Consider the following 23,399-nt stretch of genomic DNA (forward strand, 5'->3'; position numbering starts at 1 on the left):
ATTTGATGAATTAAAAAAATGAAATACTTAGTTTTAAGGTATTTTTGTTAAAATACATTAAAAAGACTTTGTATTTTATATTTGTATGGTAGTGCATTACTTTAATGCTCAGAGAAGGTAGACATCTATGACAAAGTACATCTATCCAGAATATTAGAAAGAAAATTATACTCTTTTTATGGCTTATGTAAATATTATATTAGATGCCAAATACAGAAAGATGAGGCAGGAAAAACCCTCAGATTATGATGGTTCACAAGATAGAATTGCTCTACAGCATTGTGTTGTCTTGTTTTGTTTTGTTTGTTTGCAAGGAAAGCCATAACACCTGGCTGCCTTTTATTTACCTGCTCTCCCCTTTTCAGGAAAATTTTTGGCATCAACTCAGATCGCATCATTTCAGTTTTTCCCATCCCCGATGGTCAACAAGATATGATCACTACTGAGACATCCTCAGAACGAGCCTTCCTAGAACTGTGAGACTGTTACAGAACAAAAGGGGCCAAAGGGCGATATAATATTACCAAAAGGAAGCCCCCAGCTTCATCATGTCTGCCACCTTATAGGAAAGACATCTCTCAGTGCCAGAGATTCGTGAAAAGGAAAGGAAATGTTTATTTATTGCTATATAGACTTAAAGTAGTGACCTAATGTCTTCATCAAAATCCCAAAGTCCCCTGAAACACCCACAAACACACACAGTCCTTCCTTTCCCCTTTTGCCCAGTCTGGGATACCGTGTCTCAAGGAAAGAAATAGAAGTCCATGGCTCAGGCAGTCCCCAGTTCTTCCCAGTAATCTGTGCTCAGCTGGTAGGCCTCCCTGGCACCATCAGCTGTGTCTCTGGGATCTCTGCTAAGGCTGACTGGTGGTTCTCCCTACTAAAGCTGTGGGGGTCCCCACTCTGGCAAAGTTGTTTGGCTCTCCTTTCTATTGCCACAGCCGCATGGCTCTCTGCACTACCACAGCCAAGTGGTCCTCTCTCAATGGCTGCTGCATCTGGGTTTAAATGGGTTTATTGGCCTGAGCCAATCTTCCTCTGCAGCACCATTTCTGACTCCTCCCACTATTGGCTACACTTGCTAGCCCTCTCATATACTTCCAGCTTTACTGGGCTGCCATCATGAGTCTGGGCAGGCCTGGCCCCCATGTCATGGAGCCAATCTTCTCCAAGCTCCCATGCAGGCGCTGTAATTCGGGGGACGTGCCCCCAGTTACGTCTTGGTGGGGAAGCTACTTCCATTCCCCTGGCTCAGAGCATGGCCACAGCTATTTAACATATCTATGTAACCAGTTAAAGGCTATGGATATGTTAAATGACCATGCCAGAGGTTAGCTACAAAGCTGTTGCTATGCAAAATAGCTCTCAGTGGCCGTGCTCCATATATCCCTTCCCCCAACCCACACCTGTGTGGGCTGGCGGGTGAGGACATCCTAATATTTCCTGAACACCTTGAGTTATGGACCCCATTTCAAATCCCTATTTGGGGTCCTCTTCTTGACTGCACCCTGTTACAAGACTACACTATCAGACCGAAAGATTGGTCTTCAAAGCATCTTTTCAACCAGTTTATAACCAAAAGGGGAAAGTGTGGGTAAGAAAAAGGGGTTCTATGAAAATAATCTCACAAAATAACCTAATCATAAATTCCTAATTGGGAAGGTCACGGTGTGGAGTCATGGCCCAGATGTAAAACTTTTTGAGGTAAGGTTTATCTTTGCCGTAAGCCATCCCTGTCCATTGTTTCTGTGCATACAGGTTAACCTATTTTTTAAATATTACCCTCAATAGAACCCATCACCTTGTTAACTACGGAGCAATGTAATCTCTGCCTTTCTTCTCTCACCTCTTTGTAATTTCCTTCCTTAATTCCAAATGTATAAAAGAAGCTGCAACACTGTTACAATGCTCTGGAGCAATTGAGATCTCGTTCTCAGCATATATTCTCAGTTTGGCTCAAATAAACTCTTGTAAAAATTATATATTAAAACAAAAGTAATTTCTAATTATCAGGACATGAATTAAATTGGAATATGACTCTGACCAAAGTATTTAGAGGAAACACATATTTAAAATTCATTTCTATAAAATAAATGTAATACTGTTACAGAACAACAAGGGGGTGGGTCTAAGGCAATGTACTATTACCAAAAGGAACCGCCCAGCTTTGTTATGTCCGCCACCTTATAGGAAAGACGTCTTTCAATGTCAGAGATTCATGAAAAGGAAAGGGAATGTTTATTTAATGCTGTGAAGACTTAAAGTAGTGACCTAATGTCTTCATCAAAACCCCAAAGTCCCTTAAAACACCCACAAATACACACCATCCTTCCTTTCCCCTTTGCTCAGTCTGGGGTACCATATCTCAGGGAAAGAAATAGAAGTCCATGGCTCAGGCAGCCCACAGTTCTTCCCAGTAATCTGTGCTCGGCTTGTAGGCCTCCCTCAGTTCCTGGCACCATCAGCTGTGTCGCCGGGATCTCTGCTAAAGCCAGGTAGTGGTTCCCCCCACTAAAGCTATGGGGGTCCTCACTCTGGTAAAGCTGCAAGGTTCTCCCTCCCAGGGCCAAGGGAGTCCCCACTCTGCTAAAGACAGAGTGGTTCTCTCCATGCCAGAGTCCTAGCAGCATGGTTCTCTCACCCAGGACTGTGGTCCTCTCTGCACAATGGCCGTGGGAGTCTCCACTCTGCCAAAGCTGAGTGGCAGTTCTCTGCTAAAGCTGCCTGGTGATTCTCTCTCGCAGGGCTGCAGGAGTCCCCACTCTGCTAAAGCCACAGGGTCCTCCCCTCCGCACTGCCACAGCCGTGTGGTTCTCCCAGCAATGGCTGCTGCACCTGGGTTTAAATCCCTGAGCCAGTCCTACTCTACATCCCCATTTCCGACTCCTCCTACAATCAGTTACACCTGCCAGTACTCTCAAAGCCTTTCAGCTTTACTGGGCTGCCATCCTGGGTCTGGGCAGGTGTGGCCCCAGGTCATGGAGCCAATCTTCTCCAAGCTCCTACACAGGCACTGTAACTTGGGAAACCTGCCTCCCAGTTACATCTTGGCAGGGAAGCTACTTCTATTCCCCTGGCTCAGAGCATGGCCACAGTTATTTAACATATTTGTGTAACCAATTAAAGGTTACAGATAGGTTAAGTGACCCCGCCAGAAGTTAGCTGCAAAGCTGTTGGCCCTGCTCCATTTGTCCGTTCCCCCAACCCACGCCTGTGGGGTCGGAGGTGGTGAGGGCATCCTAATATGCCCTGAACACCTTGAGTTCTGGACCCCATTCCAAATCCCTATTTGGGGTCCTCCCTCTTGGCTGCACCCTATTACAATACTGTTTTCATTGAGAATTAAAATGCATAATTGATCTGTTCATGCCTTGCTTCCACTGAGGCAATTAAAAAGAGATTTTAAACATAAAACATACCCCCTCACATAACATTGCTATTAATCACCTAATGACAACTTAAAATAACAAAAAGGAGATATAAAGAATATCTGGAAATAGATCACTTAATAAGAATTTTGTAGAATTTTTAAACTGCTTTAGATTTTAGTGTATCTTGCTCTTGAACCAAGGAGTGTAGGGTTTGTTTTTTTATTTGTTTGGTGTTTTTTTTTTGTTTGTTTGTTTAAGAAAATTCATTGTGTTGATTTAATACTGAGAATCTCCATAGCTTCATTTTGTTAAACCTGGAGGTCAACATTTGTTGTAGAGAGTTCCTAGTCACTTTGTTATTATTATTATTATCATTTTTACAGCCAGTAAAAGCAAGTAAGGCATATTCTTCTCTGCTTGTAAATGTCAAGTGGGTTGCTGTTCACAAGCATATTTGTAGCCATAAATTAAAGTGTAGGAGTAAAGTGTTTCAATTAGAAGATATTTATCATGTTTCCACTGGAAACAGCAGGGCATTCATCTGAAGTCTTATTTTTTAGTATCTATTTGAATGTTGTAACTGACCAGTGCTTGAAAATCTGTTGTTGTTGTTGAAGATTTCTATCCTAAGTTTTCTGATTTACTAGTGTCAACATGTAGCAAGAAGGTTATGACACATTCTTTCTCCCTGCTGAAGTGAAGACAAAAGTAATTTCAAAATAGCATTTTTATGACAGAAACATTTCTGTGAAAATGATACAATAGCAGGCTTACAATTACTTTCAAAAATACTCAGAGCTATCTACAAAACTTCACTCAAACAACTGTAGTGGATTTTTTTTGTACTCAAATAACAGCATTTTTAAAACAAGCAACCCCCAGCCACAAAATATAAGGCACTGTCCTATAAAAGCACACTTTTACCTCCTGTACTTTTTAGTTGTCAGTGACAACACTGACAACCAAATATTCCACCAATATCTCTCCTGAACATCAAAATACTTTTATGAGGTTGGGAGACCTAATATTTTCACTGTGCTCAAATATGAACTTGAGGTTAAAAGATACCAAATATCAATTATGTAAATAAAACAAACTCAAAACTTTATACTTATATTCTAGTATGATGTTGATACAGAGAGATCTGATCAGATCACTGGGGAGGAGTAGGGAGGGACTGTAGGAGGCGGCTGCTGGAGGCGATGGTAAACAGGGTAGGATGGGATTGGCTGAGAAGCTGAATGCCTCCAGAGTGGATGGAATTATGGGCTAGAAGATTTGAGATAAAAGAAGGGCTCTTGGGCTCTCGGGATGGCTGGCTAGTTCTCTCTCTTCTTCCTCAGGGACACCAGGGTGATAGTGCTGCAGCTGCCTGTGTTTCCTAATGGGCGGTGTTTTGCATGGGAAGGAACTCCAGGTGCAGCCTAGGATCAGGCTGGCCTGGCAGGGGGTGGCAGGGTTATTCTTCTCTGGGTGTTCCAGAGGAAACAAACTCTGAGGCAGAAGCCTGCCATTCTCCCAACTTGTGTAGTTTTGGATCCAAAGTTGTTTTAGTTTGTAAACTAACCCCAGAGAAATAAGATAATAAAACTAATGGGGAGTGGGAATGATAGAACTCAAGTGTTAAAGAGTTAGCCTGAACTGATAGGCTTAAGTGACTAATATAAGTGGACTGCTGTTATTCCAAAACTGTGGAGCTTTTGAATAGACTCTTTTCTTTTACCACCATGCTTTTGCCTCTAGAATTTTGCTAGAGGATGGTGGTGGGCAGCAGGGCCTCGATTGCTGCTCAGTAATGATTTCTCAAAAACATTGATTATTGAGATGAGTCATTTTTTAAAACTCCCTTGTGCTCTTCCCTTTGGTGCCACCAGAAGGGGGCTTAAATCAGGAATCATCTGAGCCCCACCCTGCCATCAAAATAAAACCCAAGCCAGTTCGCTTTTACTTTTCTTTCTCAGGCTATTTTTGGGCCAGTTTGGAGACTGTCCTGGCCTCTCCCCTAAGCCTTATTGAGTTAGTAAAGAACATTTCGTCCCTTCTTGGTATAGGGTTTAGCATTCTCAGTCTTTATGTCCCACCACACTTTAGGTGTGTGGGGGGAATATATCTCACCTTTGCAAGGTGACTAGAGAATCAACATGGTCCTAAAATTTGATTTACCTGTGCACAGTAAATGGATTTTAGTCAATAAATATTCTAGTAACTATGTATGGTGTCAGATGAGTGTGAGATTTAGCAGGATAATCACATAGTAAGTTATACAATGTCTAATCACTGAGATGTACACCTGAAACTAAAGTAATATCGTATGTCAGCTGTAATTTTTAAAAACATTTTAGCAAATAGAACTCTTGCTTCTGAATCTCCACACAGAAAACCTTCTCCTGCTTGCCTTCCCCGTGCAACCCCTGCCGACGTTTGCACTGGCTGTTATCTTCTCTTCAAGTTCTCCTGCAGTTGTCTCTTGTTAGCAGCCTCTCTTCCTGTCCTTGACTTCCTTTCGTGCCCATGGTACTTCCATGCCATAGTTTATAAAATGTGTGATGATATATGCCCATTGGTTTTCTTACAGAAAGGAAAATTTTACACAGGAACCTATGAATTTACAGTTTTTAAATAATTATTCTATTAGAGCATGGATTGAAAAACTTTATAAACATTTTAGGCTCGTGGACCATATTCGCCATGACTATTCAACTCTGCACTTTAACACAAAAGCTTCCATAGGCAACACATAAACAAAGAGGCTTGGATTTATTCCAATAAAAATTAAAAAAATAACCTGCCTTATGATCTAGGAATTCCACTTGGTATATACCTGAAGAAACTGATATCAGTATCTGCAAGAGAAATCTGCACACTCATGTTGACTGCAGCATTATTCATGATAACCAAGGTAAGGAAATAATCTAAGATTTCATTAATGGGTACCTGGGGAATATATCTATCTGCCTGTCTATCTATCATCTCTCATTTATCTCTGAATATTATTTAGCCATGAGAAAGAAGGACATTCTGCCATTTGCAACAATACGGATGAAACTTGAGGGCTGAGATAAGTGAGACATAGAAAGACACATACTGGACAATATCACTGATAGGTGGAATCTAAAAATGTGAATTCATAGAAACACAGAGTAGAATGATGGTTAACAGGGGCTGAGTGGTGGGGAAATTGGGGGGAAGTAATTTAAGAATGTAAACTTGTAGATGAATTCTGGAGATCTAACGAACAACATAGTGATTATAGTCAACAAGACTATATTATAAACTTCAAAATTGCTAGGAGACTAGGTCTTAACTGTTCTCCACACACACAAAAAAATGTAATTATGTAACACAATAAAGGGGTTAGCAAATGTTTCTATAGTAATCATATTATAATATATGCATGTATCAAACCAACATGTTGCAGGCTATACTTTGCTTATATGTTGTATTATGCCCACTCCTGCATTATTTCTATGCAGTTTACTGCAAAGAGAGAACAGGTGAAGATAAGAAATTGAACTGGTATCAGCTTATTTTAACTAAGTGAGCCTTTAACACTTAAAAAAGCAAATGGGAGATGGTTTAATTAATAACAATATAGATATTGCAAACAGGGGCAGTAGTGTTTTGTTTTGTTTTGTTTTGTTTTACCCAAAGTTCATAGAATAGAGTAGGAATTCCATAGCTATTTATCAAATAAAGTCCATCACATAACACTAAAGACATCATATCAGACTTAGAAGTACATATTTAGATTTAGTACTAAAAATTATAAGTAAATCAGTACACTTTCAGTGAAAGTATTTCAGAATGTTATCCACCAAAGATATCAATCATGAATTTAGCTTTCATCAAGTGTATTTTAACTGTGAACTGACCTATGAAACAAATGAAAATATAAAAGTCTGTGAACCGATCTTCTAAATAGCTAGATCTAGCAACCTAACTTTCTTATTCAAATAATTGTGATTTATAATTCCAAACATGAGTGCAGTTTCTAAGAAAAATGCACTCAGTTTAACAGATTTAAAACATCATTTGAAACTGTAATAACACATTCCATTGAGCAATTCTGAAGTAACTGCCAAGCTTTGCTAGTTAAACATGTTTGGGTTTGGTTCGTGCCCAATAATACATCCAAAAGATTAAATCTCTAATAAAACAAGCCAACGGCTTCCGAAGGATAATAAGAGAGCTACCTACTTGGCTTCTGATTGTCAGCTTCCTAAAATTCTCATTTAGATCTCAATCTGAACTCCGAATAATGTTGTTGTTGTTGTTGTTTTAAATAACTCCAAGGCATTTGATAATCTTCATAAAGAGATTTGAATCAGAGCAATGCCCCCTGTTTATCTTTAACCTGAATTCTATTCTCTGTTTGGCCATAGGGATAAGCAATTTTGCTACAACTCAGGAGAATAGTTCTGCATATGAAGAAGACAACAGATAAGGGCTTTCTGCAATACGTACCCATTTATATTGGTCATCGATGTATTTTCATTCAGAATTCATCTGACATTGGCACCAATAGATTATAAGGACAAAACAGTTGTGTGCGGTTCCTGCTTTGACTGAGTTTTGAGTTAGTAAGAAATGCAGACAATCTATATGAAATTAAATTATATGGCATAGTGAGATAATATTTTGAGATGCTTGCCAAATATTTCTATTACTTATTTGATTTTTCCTCTCTTCCTGTTCAATTATCATCAGCTTTCCTTGCCTTTGGAAGGAAGGAGTGAAAAAGAAATGAAACAGAAACAGTCTTAATATTGTCTGCCTTTTCATTCTAAATGTCTGAAGCTTTAGATGAGTTTACTGTTTTTGTAGACTAGGTTAAAGAAAGATGATTCATGGGACAACTATAACTGAACAACAATAAAAAATAAAGTTCAGAAACCAAATAAAAAAGAAAGAAAGATGATTCAGGGTACATGACAAAAGTCTTTAGCAGAAGCGTGTGGATGTAACACCTCTACCTTTATTACCATACAGTACCTGTCCTGAGCAGAAGAAAAATGCAAAAGAGATGGGGTGCTTTTCCCCTGCCTGTGACTACTGCCTGAGAGATGCCAAGAACTTTGGAGAAAATGGATGTACCTCTAAAAGTATCTGGGCAGATTATTCCATGCACAGCTCTTACAGGGAGTTGCTGTTCTCAGGTGACACATAGAAGATGAAAAGAATTACCATGCATGATGGTCATTGTCAACAGGGTGTTGGACATTTTGGCTATTTCTGTGAGGCACCTGCAAATTCCTTGGGAGTATGGAAGTCAGACTGTAACAGGATGCAGCCAAGAGGGGGGACCCCAAATAGGGATTTGAAATGGGGTCCAGAACTCAAGGTGTTAAGGAAATATTAAGATGTTCTCACCCTTTCCCCCACAGGTGTGAACTGGAGGAGGGACAAATGGAGCAGGGCCATTGAGAGCTGTTTTTTAGGGCAACAGTTTTGTAGCTAACCTCTGGTGTGGTCACTTAACACATCTATAACCTTGAACTGGTTACATGAATATGTTAAATAGTTGTGGCCATGCTCTGAGCCAGGGGAATGGCCTTAACTTCCCCACCAAGATGTAACTGGGAGGCAACTCCCCCAAGTTACAATGCCTGTGTGGGATCTTAGAGAAGATTGGCCACACCTGCCCAGACCCAGGATGGCAGCTCAGTAAAGCTGGAAGTCTTTCAGAATGCTGGCAGGTGTAACTGAGTGTGGGAGGAGTTAGAAATGGGGCTGCAGAGGAGGACTGGCACAGGGATTTAAACCCAGATGTGGCAGCCATTGCTGGGAGAATGACGTGGCTTTGGCAGAGTGGAGATTCCTGCAGCCATTGTGTAGAGAGGACCACGTGGCTGAGGCAGTGGAGAGAGAACCACGTGGCTTTGCCAGAGTGGTTCTCTCAGCTTTAGAAGGGGGAACCACCACCCGGCTTTAGCAGGGATCCTGGTGACACAGATGATGGTGCTGGGAATGCAGGGAGGCCTACCAGCAGAGACATATTACTGGGAAGAACTGGGGGCTGCCTGAGCCACGGACTTCTATTTCTTTCCCTGAGATACGGTACCCCAGAGTGGGCAAAGAGGGAAGGAAGGACTGTGTGTGTTTGTGGGTGTTTTAAGGGACTTTGGGATTTTGATGAAGACATTAGTCACTACTTTAAGTCTGTACAGCATTAAATAAACATTTCATTTCCTTTTCACAAACCTCTGGTATTGAGAGATGTCTTTCCTCTGGTGGCGGACATAACGAACCTGTGGGGTTCCTTTCAGGTAATAGTATATGACCCCCTTGTCCCCTTGTTGCTTTGTAACAAGACCTTCTCCACAAAATGGTTTTACCTTCAGTGGAGAGGCAAAGGCTAACGTGAAAAAATTTCCTACTCTCCTCTCTAAAGAAAACTGACATTAAAATTTTAATCCAATTGTCAAATATTTTAGACTCACATAGTGGAGGCTGACAGCTGACTTTGAGGCCAATGATATACTTTTTTGTAGAAATATAAAAAGTTCTCTAATGTATGATGTATACAACATACAATAAACACATAATTTTTGACCAGTATGATTTTTAGGACTTAGACACCTTATTTAAGTTTTGAATTCAACAATTGGATACTTGTTGGTGATATTCACTTAGATAAGAAAAGGAATTAGAAGAATAAAAGTGGATTTTAGGGGGAGATATATTTTAGACAACAGTGAGGCTTATGAGTGGACATAAAATTCAGATTTGTACATCTTTGGTATGGAGTATCACTGAAGCTGTGAATAAAACAAGCCAGGGAAACTGTGTAACTGGAGATAACAGGGGTCACATGGCAAGGACACAAAGAACTTCAGTTTTGAAGGAATGAGCAGAAGGACTACAAGTGAAGAGTAAGGACCTTTTGGAGGAAATTCAGGATGGAGTTTTATCTCGGATATCAAAAATCAAAATTCATTATAAGTGGAAAAGTAGGGCTAACACTGCCCAGTGATGCTAAGTGATTAAATAAAATAAACAAATGAATGTGCTAGATTTAGTTAGAAAGTTGTTAGTGACGTAGATGAAACCAATTTCTGAGAAGTTACTCTATCATGGCTTAAGGGTTGATTAGAGATAAGAAATGGAAAAAGGGTCCTGGTCAGGTGGCTCTGTTGGTTGGAGCATCATCCTGTACACCAACATGTTGCAGGTTTGATTCCCAGTCAGGGCACATAACTAAGTTGTGGGTTTGATCTTTCTTCGGAGCACATATAGGAGGCCACAGGTGGATGTCTCTCTCTTTGCCTCCTTCCTCTCTCTCTAAAATAAATAAACATACCCTTGGGTGAGATTTTTTTTAAAGAAAAAATGAAACAAAAAAATGTAGGTAATTTCTTCAAGAAGTTTAGAATTTCCAAAATTACTGTGCTATTTTTATTCTCCAAATGTCCTACAAAATATATAAGAATAAAACTTGTGTGTGAATTATCGGGGCAGCAAGAGAAAGAAGGACCTTTGTTCTAGTAATTGAGGATAAGTGGGAACTGCCTATGTACTGTATGATGGAATTCGAAATTGCTTTGCAACATGCTCAGCAGAGGATATTTTTATTGCTGTGATTTCTCTAATTATGCATTATGAAATTTTAATTGTTTCTCAGTACATAACTCAGATTGTGCCATTTCACTGCTGAAAATACTCCAGTAGCTTTTTTTTTCACTTACTGTAAAGATCAAACTTCTTAGCTGAGCTGACCAAGCTTTGAAGGATGTGATTTCCCTTATTTTCCATGAGCCTTCACTTGTCTCTTCTCAAGCCAGAGTGGCTCCCTTTCCCTTTTTTGAGTAAATGAAGCACACTCCCATGGTAAGACTTTCAACTTTCTGTCCCTTTTGCCTCAAATGCTCTTCCCAAATATACTGGCATACCTCACTTACACGCTTTAAGATTTTGCTCAAATTTTACCCTGTCTCTCTATCTTCTTTAAAATAGCACTGACCCCAATTCCCGAGCTTCTAAATCCCCATTACAGATAGGACTTATCATCTAACATTTACATTTGTTTATGTAATTATTGCCTGATTGACCCTACTAGAATTGAGGCTACCTGTAAGCTGGAACCTGATCTCTTTGGTGACTATCGAAATCCCAGGGCCCAAAAGAGCACTGTCCAGTATGACAGCCGTTAGTCACATGTAGCTATTAAAATGGAAATATTCAATATAATTACAATTAAAATTAATTTCTTTGGTTACATTAGTCTCATTTCAAGTGTTTAATAGCCCTGTGTGGGTAATACCTAACAATTAGTGAGGTGTTCCATCAATCAAGAATGTTCTAGTGGACGGTATATATTGCCTAGTATGGAGTGGATGCTTAGGAAACATTTTCTGAACAAATCACTTCATTTTTTCCCTTTTTTTGTGACCAGTTACTTCTTTATATTTATAAAATATTTTGTTTTTATTCCATTATAGATGGGACAACTGAAAGTCCTTCTTTTTGGTGTGTTATGTCCAGGGTGATTATCACATGAGGAAATTAGTATCAACCATTGCCAAGAGCAAAATGTCTCCCAGAGTCTTGGTGGAGGTTTAAGTGGTAAGAAGTGTGGCATCCTCCAAATACACCTAGGTTCTTTGTGCCACAATTGAATGCAATGCTTCAATTGTAAAAATTTCTGAAATGTTTCTTGTAAATAGTCATAGGGACGAGTAATCGGGGCTATTGAACAGAAACGTGTTTCTTTTCCTCCTTTCCTACTGGTACACGCATGCAAACACTGAGGGACATTCTCTTGCTTTAAGGAGGCATAGATATTGTGGTAGTGGTGAGAGGTAAAACTTACAAAACAGACTAGCGATAAATTATACAGAATTTTCTAGCTGACTAAAGAATGCTTTGCTTGGGCTAGTGCATTTGCAGTATAATTTTGAGTCTCACTTCTTAAAAGTTAAGGTAAAACAGTTTCTCCTGTTTTGAAGATGCATTCATTCATTCTTAGGTACATCAAAGCAGGCTCATACAGATTAAGACATGTTTTCCAGTGTTACTATTATCCACAGTTCTGCATATATTCATTTATTCAAAACCTGTTTTATCTGCAAGATCATAATCTCTTCCAGATAAGGTACAGAGAGTTTTGTTGTCTTTGCAATAAGCAGTGTCCGCACCATATTTTTATACAGTAAGCCTCTATTGTACTTGTCTGAATTTACAAATACATACCGGGATATTATTATGTTTTTATTTCTCTTGCTATTAGTTGGTTTATAATAATTATTATAAATAGAAAGAAAGAAGTACAATAAAATGGCAGAAAAAAATACTTAATGATGTGATAACCTTTTTTTGCCTTTACTGTTCATATTTTCCTTTATAAGAATAAGCTAGGTTATACTTTGTGGCAGCAGGAATTGCTCAATTTATATAATTACTACTCTGTGTTCTAAGATAATAAAGTGAAGGTAACAAATATCAAATATTAAAATTAATAGTAATTAGAGCACCAACATATACTAAATACTCAATACATATTCTGTTTACTTATTTACTTACTTATTACCTAAAATAAGTACACCTAGTTCCATTATATTATAGACATACAATTTATTTTTAAGAATGTTATGATTAGGCTGCTCGATTCTTGGAATAGTAGGAATCAGTGCAGTTTATTTTAGATATAGCCAATTAAATCCTAACATTTGAAACAACATGTGAAAATAATCTTTAGTTTTAAAGTAAGAAAGCTCTGGTTTCCTTCATAAAAATGTGCCTGGAAGACTAAAAATATGTCTTAGTGAGACTGTATTTCAAAGCATTTATACTCTTTTCTCTGGCTATGATGAAATCTATCTGGGAATTTTTAAATTAATATTCCTGCTAATGTTAATTTGACTTGGTATAGTTTTACTTCTTACTTAAAACTTTTGCACAGGCTTATGAACAAGAAAAAATCTTGCCTTCTTCTCCTGACAGCCCAGTCTGTACCATATTGGGTCTTTGTTTGTTCAATACAAATTAATGGGTGAATTATAAGAAACAACATATGCATAGGTGGTAATGTGGTATAAAAAGCTAAGGTAATCTAAGATTTGACTTTCATATATATGAAAGTTTATATATTATTTACTAATACTCTTATGTGGACATAAGAGTATTATCACTGCACAGAGCTGCACTCCGGTGACGTTGGTATGTGTCTATCAGTACTTCTCTTGGCTAATTAATGGAACATTTTGTCCTTGTAATGTTATTAAAATAAATGAAAACATAGCAGATGATATATTACTAGTTCTGTGAATTTTGGATACTAAAGCACTAAATTTAAAGATAAATCCTGTATTATTGGATATAAAGTTTCATTTTTGTTCAGATTTAATGGAAAATAAAAGCATGAAATGGAAGACAATGTTTAAAAATTAAAATGTATTGATTATCAAATATTGACAGTGCTTTAAATCAGTTCTATTTCTCAGTGACACTAACAACTATAGAGTGTTAGATAACAGTAAAACATATACTGTTTTCATTAAGTACAAAAAATAAACTAACAAAGTGTAACACAAATATACAGTTTAACAAAAATAATTTATGAACTAGAAACAGAAACTGATAAAGAATATCTACTTAACACCTAGAGCAAACATCATAGTTAATTTTGAAGTATTGAAAAATATGCCTTTCAGCTTTGTGCAGTGGCAGTACTGTAACCAATGAGGTTTATCTGAGGCATGATTATCGCTAATTGAAAAACACGCCCTTCAGCCCAAGAACAAGAAACATTTGCTGTGACCTTTACTATTTAACATTGTGCTGGAGATTTTAATTGGTGAAATAAGAAAAAAAATCACTTTTATTTTCTCTTATCTCTAAATCTCTATATTTTGTTTTCTTTTGGGTTTGCAAGTTAGAAAAATGTCATCTTTTATGTCACATATTCTAGGACAACAAACCAGAAGACCTCTATTGGATACTGTTTAAAGATATCATACTTTAAATTTTCCAAATTAGTATTAAAACCAAGTATTGCTAATAACTAACATAACTGAAAAAGTTCTCTAAATCTCTGTTGTAAATTAAAGGCTTAATTAAAACTCCTGCATATTTTTTTATCCCCTCTGTTTACTGTCAGATTATTCTTAATTTCAATGTCTCTGGTTATATTTTGCTTGTTTGTTTATTTTGTTGATTAAGTTCCACTTAAAGGTTGGATCATATGGTATTTGTTCCTCATTGCCTGGCTTATTTCACTTTGCATAAAACTTCATAACCCATCAGGATTTTAAGGAAGACACCTAATCTGGGAATAATATTGGGAACTTACTCTGTGGTCTGTCTTTACCTGGGTTTCACTTCCCATAATCTCAGCTACCCATAGTCAACTGCAGTCCAAAAATATCAAGTGGAAAATTCTACAATAAACAATGCTTTAAGTTGCACACTGTTCTGAGTGGCATGATGAAATCTAGCACTGTCCCATTCTGTCCTGCCCTGAACATGAATAACCCTTTGTCCAGCCTATCCATGCTCCATACACAATCTGCCCATGAGTCACTTAGTTGTAGTCTCAATGATCAGATCAACTATTATGGTATCATAGGGCTTGTGTTTAGGTAACCTGCATTTTAGTTAGTAATTCCACATTCACATAACTTTTATTGCAATGTATTAGTATAACTATACTTTATTATTAATTATTATTATTAATCTTTTATTGTGCCTAATTTATAAATTAAACTTCATCATTGGTATGTATGTATAAGAAAAACATAGTGCATCTAGGGTTCAGTATTATCTGAGGCTTCAGGCATCCCTTAGGGGTCTTGGAACATACCCTCCATGGATAATAGAGGACTAATAACCTATGTGCTATTTAAGGCCACAGAGCTGTGAGAAGCTTCACAAAATAATTAAAGACTGGGTGTAGAAAGAGGGGAACCTTGGAGTTCTCTAGCATTATATTATATATAGGTGTCAAGGGTAGTAGAGAAATAGATATGAAGGGTGAAGTTTCAAGAAAGCAATATTTCTGAAGAGAGAAGTAACATGTTGGTATTTTCATGTGAGGATGTACTGGAGAGGGAGAGACTGGTGACTGAGAGTCAGAATGGAATGTTATTTGAGAGATATTCTAAAGGATGAGATCTACTATACAAGTAGAAGAATAAGAATATGGACAGTTCATTTAACACATATAAAGCATTTTTAAATGGTTAGTACTCAAATATCAGCCACTATTCCTATATTATATGTACTTACCTTCAAGACTAAGATTGAATGGGGCAAAGATCCCAATTTGAGAGAGAGAAAGTGAGAAAGAGACAGAATACAACAGACCATAAGGTGCTATCCAACATCAGTCAGACTATAGTACAGTCCCCTGATCCCCATATACACCCTCATGTACATATGACAAGAATATTCTAAAAAAAATAGCTTAAGTAATGTAAGAGCTGTCATGCACATAAGATCTATGAACACCAAAGACACTTATGGTAAAAAGTAGTTTCAAATTGCTAGCCTCACACTTGCTTCTTTACATATGCCAGGCTTGCTACTATAAGAATAGAGCAGAGGGAGACTGAAGTGTATCTTTCCTTACATTTATATAAAATCTTAATTTCTAGTGACTGTGAAACAACTAGAAAATTATAAAACATCCCCAAAGTCCATAAGTATTTAATTGTGTCTAAGAATAAGTCTGGTATTTTTTGCCTAGTATGCTGAAACTGGGGCATGCTCTGAACTTCAACTTTTTCTAATATCTTTATACTAACTTCACATTATTAAAATTCTAAGAGAAGTTTTTGAATTTTTGGGGCCACCTGGAAAAAGAATAGTGTTTCCCAGACATAGTCATAACACCAGCACGAGTTTTAAATTTAAGCTATAAAGGATAATTTTTTTAAACCACAAAATAAAAACTATCTGAACATATATCTTCCAAATCAGAAAGATACAAAGGAAGTAAAAGGCATTATTCCTAATTTTAGTGATTTGACTATGCAGTTGAGAAGATAAAATATGTAAAATTATAAAAACTCACAAGTCCCTTTATACTCAGTTTCTAACACGCTATCTCAGACCTTTAAGTACTACGGGGATTAAGACCCCAGAGAGGGAGAGGAGTCACAGAAGTGGTAGCTGGGGGCGTGGGACCAGACCTGGGCCTCTTCTGTATAACCACAGTAGATTTACACAAGATTAAACATTAAATCAGCTTATGTTTATCCCTGTCTAGATAAGATTAAACCATAAGCAAAGCCAAATATGAAATTACTTTTCTCAATCCTTATTGAACTGCATTGGCAATTTACTATATCGGCCAATATTTGAAGGTAAGACACATCTGAGAAGTCTATAAATATAAAAATCAATAAAAATATGAGACAAAAATGGAAAGGCATAAAGATATCTATCTCTTATGAGCAAAGCATAAACTAATGATAACCATGTAATTACTATGCAACTGTTCATATAATAAATTTTTTAAATTAAGGGACACACATTCATACTTTCTTATTCAAATTTTCAGAAGATACTTCATAACACATATTCAGAAATACAGGTCTGTCCAAAAAAAGTTGAGCCATTGTTACTATAATGAAAATAATTTGCACAACATTGCTGTAACCTGGCAGCCAAGGAGAGTGGACTGGAATGTGCCTGTGTGGACCATGATGACTTAACTGTACTAATCAGTGGTGACAGTAGACACCATTGAGTGAGCGTGTGTACTGTGTGTCCGTGGCTTTCAAAAGGACTGAGCAAGTAGAGCAAGAATCTGCATCAAATGTTTCATTAAGCTTGAACATTCCTCTGTAGAAAATACTTGGATGATTCAGAAGGCCACAGCTATGGGCAACTAGTCATTGGCAGCTTCATCACCATGACACATCTTCTCATGCATCACATTTTGTGCAGAGATTTTTGGTGAAACATCAAATCACCCATGTGACTTAGCCCTGCTACAGCCCAGATTTGACACCCTGTGACTTCTGGCTTTTTCCAAAACTAAAAGCACCTTTGAAAGGGAAGAGATTTTAGATCATTAGCGAGACTCAGGAAAATATGACAGAGTAGCTGATGGTGATTTGGGAGAACAGTGTGACATTCCAAGGTGCTTACTTTGAAGGGGACTGAGGTCTCATTGTCCTACCTAAAATGTCTCTTGTTTCTTCTTCAATAAATGTTTCTATTTTTCATAGTATGTGTCCAGATACTTTCTGGACATACCTCAATGTGTTGGTAATATAACTTGAGTTTTGTTTTTTAAAAATATTTTATTTGTTTATTTTTAGACAGAGGAGAAGGGAGGGAAAAAGAAAAGGAAGAAAACATCAATGTGTGGTTGCCTCTCACACACCTTCTACTGGGGACCTGGCCCACAATCCAAGCATGTGTCCTAAATGGGAATCCAGCCAGTGACCCTTTGGTTCACAGGCCAGCACTCAGTCCACCGAGCCACACTAGCCAGGTCCGTAAGTTAAGGTTCTTTAACTGTCCAAGGCATTACCACTGTAAATAGTATTAGGAAATCTAAGTTTTATGGTAGACAATGGTTAAATCACTTAGCCTTTCTGAATGTTTTTTCTTATGAAAGATATTAATGACATACATTTGAGGTAACAGATCTCTGTGCTGTTGTGAAAATCCTAGAGATTTGTAAATTTTCCATTGTAGCATAGATACAATACTCAAGAGCTATTATTAGTTGCCTCTCTATGTTCTCACCACATATGTTTTCTTCTTAATTATAACAACTAACCTATATTTGGCATTTATATATGTCAGGCTATTGAGAGTTCATGTGTGTTATTTCTAATGGGTGGAAATACGTGAAGGGTTTTCAAGAATAACTATAAAGGACACGTGGACAAAACCAAAGGGGGGCTGGAATCAGGAGAGGGAGGTAGGGATGGCTGGGGTAGGGGTAGTGGTGAGAGGAAAAGGCAGATGACTGTACTTGAACAACAATATAAAAAAAATCCTCACAAAAAATTAAATACAATTAACCTTCCATTGTTATCCTTATTTTTCCTACTATTATTTGGATTTTACATACAAGGAAACTGCTACATGATGCCTTTAGGTAATTCCCTGAGATTACACATGTAGTGTGTGCCAAAGACAGAATTTGATCCCAGTGTCTTTGGCTCTAAAATTTGAACACAATTATTATGCCATAGTGCCTCCCATAATTTTGCACTTATAATATCTAATTTTGTTGAATTAAATATTAACTCATTTTTGCAATGGAATTTCATAATATTTAGGTTAAAACTCTTCAAAATATTTGTTGAGTAATTTAAATTATTTTATATAAAGTTTTTCAATTTAAAAGAGGATAAGCTCTTGTTTCAGCACTGACAATCTATTAAGATGAATAAATGACAGAGCTAACTAATCTCTGGCTCAACTAATCCTGGAGATAACTCACATTTATGATCTGTGTGTATTATTGTTAATACAAATATACTCAAGGCTGATACTCAAAGATTGGGTATTTTGTCTTGTTTGCTTCTTATTTTGTTGAAATAAAACCATAATAACAGAATCTGCTTTGTCTTCCTAATATAGATATTGTGAGGTGATGATCAATTCAGTTCTTAGTTTATTTTTCTCAGGTTCTTTATTGAACAAATAAATATACAAATATTTATTATTCATATTATTTCCTTTACTTCTTGATTTATATGCATGTATACAATTATACATTGTACATGTCAAATGTGTATTCTCTTTTCAAAGGCACTTTTTTCTTCTGTCACTATAACTCATTTGATCTTTCTTGTTCTTAAATTGTATTACAACCCATAAACCACACTAGCATTAGATGTACCTTCCTTCCATTTTTCAATCATGCTTATATTTGTGTATTTTGTAGGCATATCTTTTTGTAATGCCTTTAAACATACATAGACATAAGCATGTTCATATACATACAATTACAGAATGTTTTGGATCATTATTGCCCTCTAGGTATGGAATGTTATATATGATATTACATTATTGTATCTTATTTTTTCCAACATAATAATGCATTCTGGAAATCCCTTGAAGTCAATGGATATATTTTGCACTAATACTTTGTAATGGCTACATAATATCTCATTTAGTAGATGTATGATTTTTTTAATTATTCCCCTATTGATGGAATTACTGGAGCCCCAAAGAAAGTATTGCAATAAATGTATTTTATTTACATTTTAGTTATTTGTATTATAGTTGTTTTTAAACTGAAGTACAGTTGACATCCGATATTAGTTAAAGCTGTGTAACATAGTAGTTTGACCTTTATGTAGCTTACAAAGTGATATTTAGCACTCATCTGTCCATAAACAAAGTTATTATAATATTATTGACTATATTCCCAATGCTGTACATTAAATCCATATGAATCATTTATTTTATAACTGAAAGTTTGTGCTTCTTTATCTCCTTGACTATTTTACCCATGTCCCTATCCTTTCCCTCTGGCAACCATCAGTTTGTCCTCTGTATTTACGAGTCTGTTCTTATTTTGTTTTATTTTGTTTGTTTTGTTTTTTTACATTCCACATAAAATTGAAACCATACAGTATTTGTCTTTCTCTGTGACTTATGTCACTTAGCATAACATCCTATGGGTCCATCCATGTTATTGCAAATGGCAAGAATTTATTCTTTTTATGTCTGAGTAACATTTCCTAACTCATATATCACATCTTCCTATCTATTTATCTTTTGTTGATTATCTAGGTTGTTTCATATCTTAGCTTTTCTAAATATAGCTGTAGTGAATGTGTATATATGTATGTATTTGTGAATTAATGTTTTAGTTTTCTTCAAATACCCAGAAGCGGAATTATTGGGTTATATGGTAGTTCTATTTTTATTTTCGGGGAAACTTCCACACTGTTTTCTGTAGTGGATGCACCAGTTTACATTCCCATCACACTGCATGAGGGTCGCATTTCCCCATGTCCTCACCTACACCTGGCATTTGTTATCTTTCCAATAAAAATAATGATATTCTAAGAGGTGTGAGGTTTTATTGTTATTTTTTCATTGTACAGTAAAGAGATTATTTTTCTTTCTATTCATCTTATTGGGTGACACGGGTTACTAAGATTATATAAGTTTCAAGTATACATTTCTATGATGTATGTCTTGACATTGCATGTTGTGCTCAACTCTCAAAGTCAAATCATCTTGCATCATCATATGTTTGACACTCTTTACTCTTCACTACCCAACACCCTCACCTTCTCTCTGGTAATTACCATACTGTTGTCTGTGTCTATGACTTTTATTTTCTCGTTTGTTCACTTGTTACTCTCAGTCTCATATCACACTTATGGATAAAATCATATGTACTTTAAAACTTTTTTGTCTTATTTTACTATGATATTTTAAAGTATATTTTATTGATTATCCTATTACAATTGTTCCATTTTGTCTCCCCTTTTATTCCCCCTGTGCCATGTACTCTCCTTCCCTCCAGAATCTCCTCCCCCTTATTTCATGTCCATGGGTCATACATATAACTTCTTTGGCTTCTCCATTTCCTCTATTATTCTTAACTTCCTCCTGTCTATTTGGTACCTACCAATTATGCTTCTTATTCCCAGTACATTTCCCTCCATTCTCCCCACTCTCTCTCCCTTCTGATAACCCTCCATATGATCTCCATTTCTGTGATTCTGTTCCTGTTCCAGTTGTTTGCTTAGTTTTTTTTTTTTTTAGGTCTAATTGTTGGTAGTTGTTTGTTGTCATTTTACTGCTCATAGTGTAACAGGGTGCAGCCAAGAGGGTAGCCTCAAATAGGGATCTGTAATAAGATCCAGAAGAGCCTGGAGATAATTGGCTCCACACCACAGGGCCACACCTGCCCGGAATCTGGCAGCTGTAGCCAATTGTGAGAGGAGCCGGAAATGGGGCTTCAGAGGACGATTGGCGCCGGGATTTAAACCGAGACGCAGCAGCCATTAGGCGGGGGAGAGCTATGCACAGCCCTGCAAGAGAGAACCCCACAGCTCTGGCAGAGTGAAGACTCCCTTGGCCCTGAGAGGAGAAGGAGAAGCACGCGGACTTGACGGAGTGTAGACTCCTGCAGCCCTGAGAGGAGAACCACGCGGCCTGGCAGAGTGGGGGCCCCCACAGCTTTAGAAGGGGGAACCACCACCTGGTTTTAGCAGAGATCCCGGCGACTCAGCCGAGGGTGCCGGGAACCCAGGGAGGTCTCCCAGTCGAGAGGGAGTACTAACTGAGAAGAACCAGAGGACTACCTGAGCCATGGACTTCTATTTCCTTCCCTGAGATACGGTACTCTGGACTGGGCAAAGGGGGAAGGAAGGAAGGACTGTGTGTTTGTGGGTGTTTTAAGGGACTTTGGGATTTTGGTGAAGACATTAGGTCCCTACTTTAAGTTTGTATATAGCATTAAATAAACGTTTCCTTTCCTTTTCACAAATCTCTGGCATTGAGAGACGTCTTTCCTCTGGCGGCGGACATAACGGACTCGGGGCCTTCTTTCAATAATAGTGTATCATCCCAGGCCCCCCTTGTTGTGTGTTCTGTAACAATAGTCTTGATCTTCTTCTTTTTCTTAGATAAGTCCCTTTAATATTTCATATAATAAGGACTTAGTGATGATGAACTCCTTTAACTTGAACTTAACTGGAAAGCTCTTTATCTGCTCTTTCATTCTAAATGATAGCTTTGCTAGATAGAGTAATCTTGGCTGTAGGTACTTGACTTTCATGACTTCAAATACTTCTCTCCAGTCCCTTCTTGACTGCAAGGTTTCTTTTGAGAAATCAGCTGACAATCTTATGGCAACTCCCTTGTAGGTAACTACATCCTTTTCTCTTGCTGCTTTTAAGATTCTCTTATCTTTAATCTTGGATAATATAATTATGATGTGTCTTGGTGTGTGCTTCCTTGGGTCCAGGGTCCAACTTTTTGGGGACTCTCAGTGCTTCTTGGACTTGTATGTGTATTTCCTTCACCAGATTGGTGGAGTTTTCTTCCACTTTTTTTTCAAATAAGTTTTCAATTTCATGTTTTTCCTTTTCTCCTTTTGGCACTCTTATGATTCAGATATTGAAATGTTTAAAGTTGTCCCGGAGCTTCCTAAGCCTCTCCTCATTTTTTTGAATTCTTGTTTCTTCATTCTGTCCTGGTTGGATGTTTATTTCTCCCTTTCATTCCAATTTTTTACTTGAATCCTGGTTTCCTTCCCTTTACTCTTGGTTTCCTGTATATTTTTTTCTTTATCTCACTTTGCATAGCCTTCGTTTCTCCCTTCACTTTGCAACTGAACTCAATCAATTCTGTGAGCATCTTGATTACCAATGTTTTGAACTCTGTATTAGACAGGTTGGCTATCTTCTCATTGCTGCAAAATTTTTCTGGAGTTTTGACCTGTTCTTTCATTTGGGCCATATTTCTGTGTTTTGGCACACCTGTTAAGGTGTAAAGAAGGAACCTTAGGTATTCACCAGGGTTAGGCAACCCACTTTGTTGTGTTATGGTGCTGTATGTTGAGGAGGGGTCAGAGAGGGAACAGTGGCGTTTGCTCAGCTCTTTCCCTGCTTTCACTCACTTCCCTTACTACCCACACGTGAATTGCACCCCTGTGGTGCTGGTTCCCAAGTGGATGGGCTTGTGTACATTCTATGACCCTGTGGGTCTCCCCAACATTCTCTCCTGTGAGTCTGATCATTTTTCCTGCCACCACAACACCCACAGGTTTTTATAGCCAGATTTTTTTAATCTTTCTTTTCCTGGCACTGGAACTCTGGGTTGTAAGGTCTGTCTTGTTCCCCAGTTATTCCTCCTTATCTGTCTGCATGTGAATGTGGGACTGCCCAGTCTACCAGCTGTCCACCTTGCCACATGTCCTCTCTGCCCTAGCTACCCACCTTTGCCCCTCTTACCAGTCTGGATGCATGTTTCTTTTTTAACTCCTTGGTTGTTGGACTTCCATACAGTTTAATTTTCTGGCAGTTCTGGTTTTAGCTGTGATATTCTCAAGATCCATCCCTATTTTTGCAAATGGTAGCATTTCATCTTTTCTTA

At 37.6% G+C, this 23,399-nt stretch overlaps 1 pseudogene; it reads left to right on the forward strand.

The window, feature by feature from the left end:
• The first annotated feature begins 14,018 nt into the window (after window positions 1-14,018).
• Window positions 14,019-14,189, forward strand: LOC114509054 (annotated as a pseudogene).
• Window positions 14,190-23,399: the final 9,210 nt, after the last annotated feature.

This window comes from Phyllostomus discolor, chromosome 11 (assembly GCF_004126475.2).
Source record: "Phyllostomus discolor isolate MPI-MPIP mPhyDis1 chromosome 11, mPhyDis1.pri.v3, whole genome shotgun sequence".
Lineage (NCBI taxonomy): Eukaryota > Metazoa > Chordata > Mammalia > Chiroptera > Phyllostomidae > Phyllostomus > Phyllostomus discolor.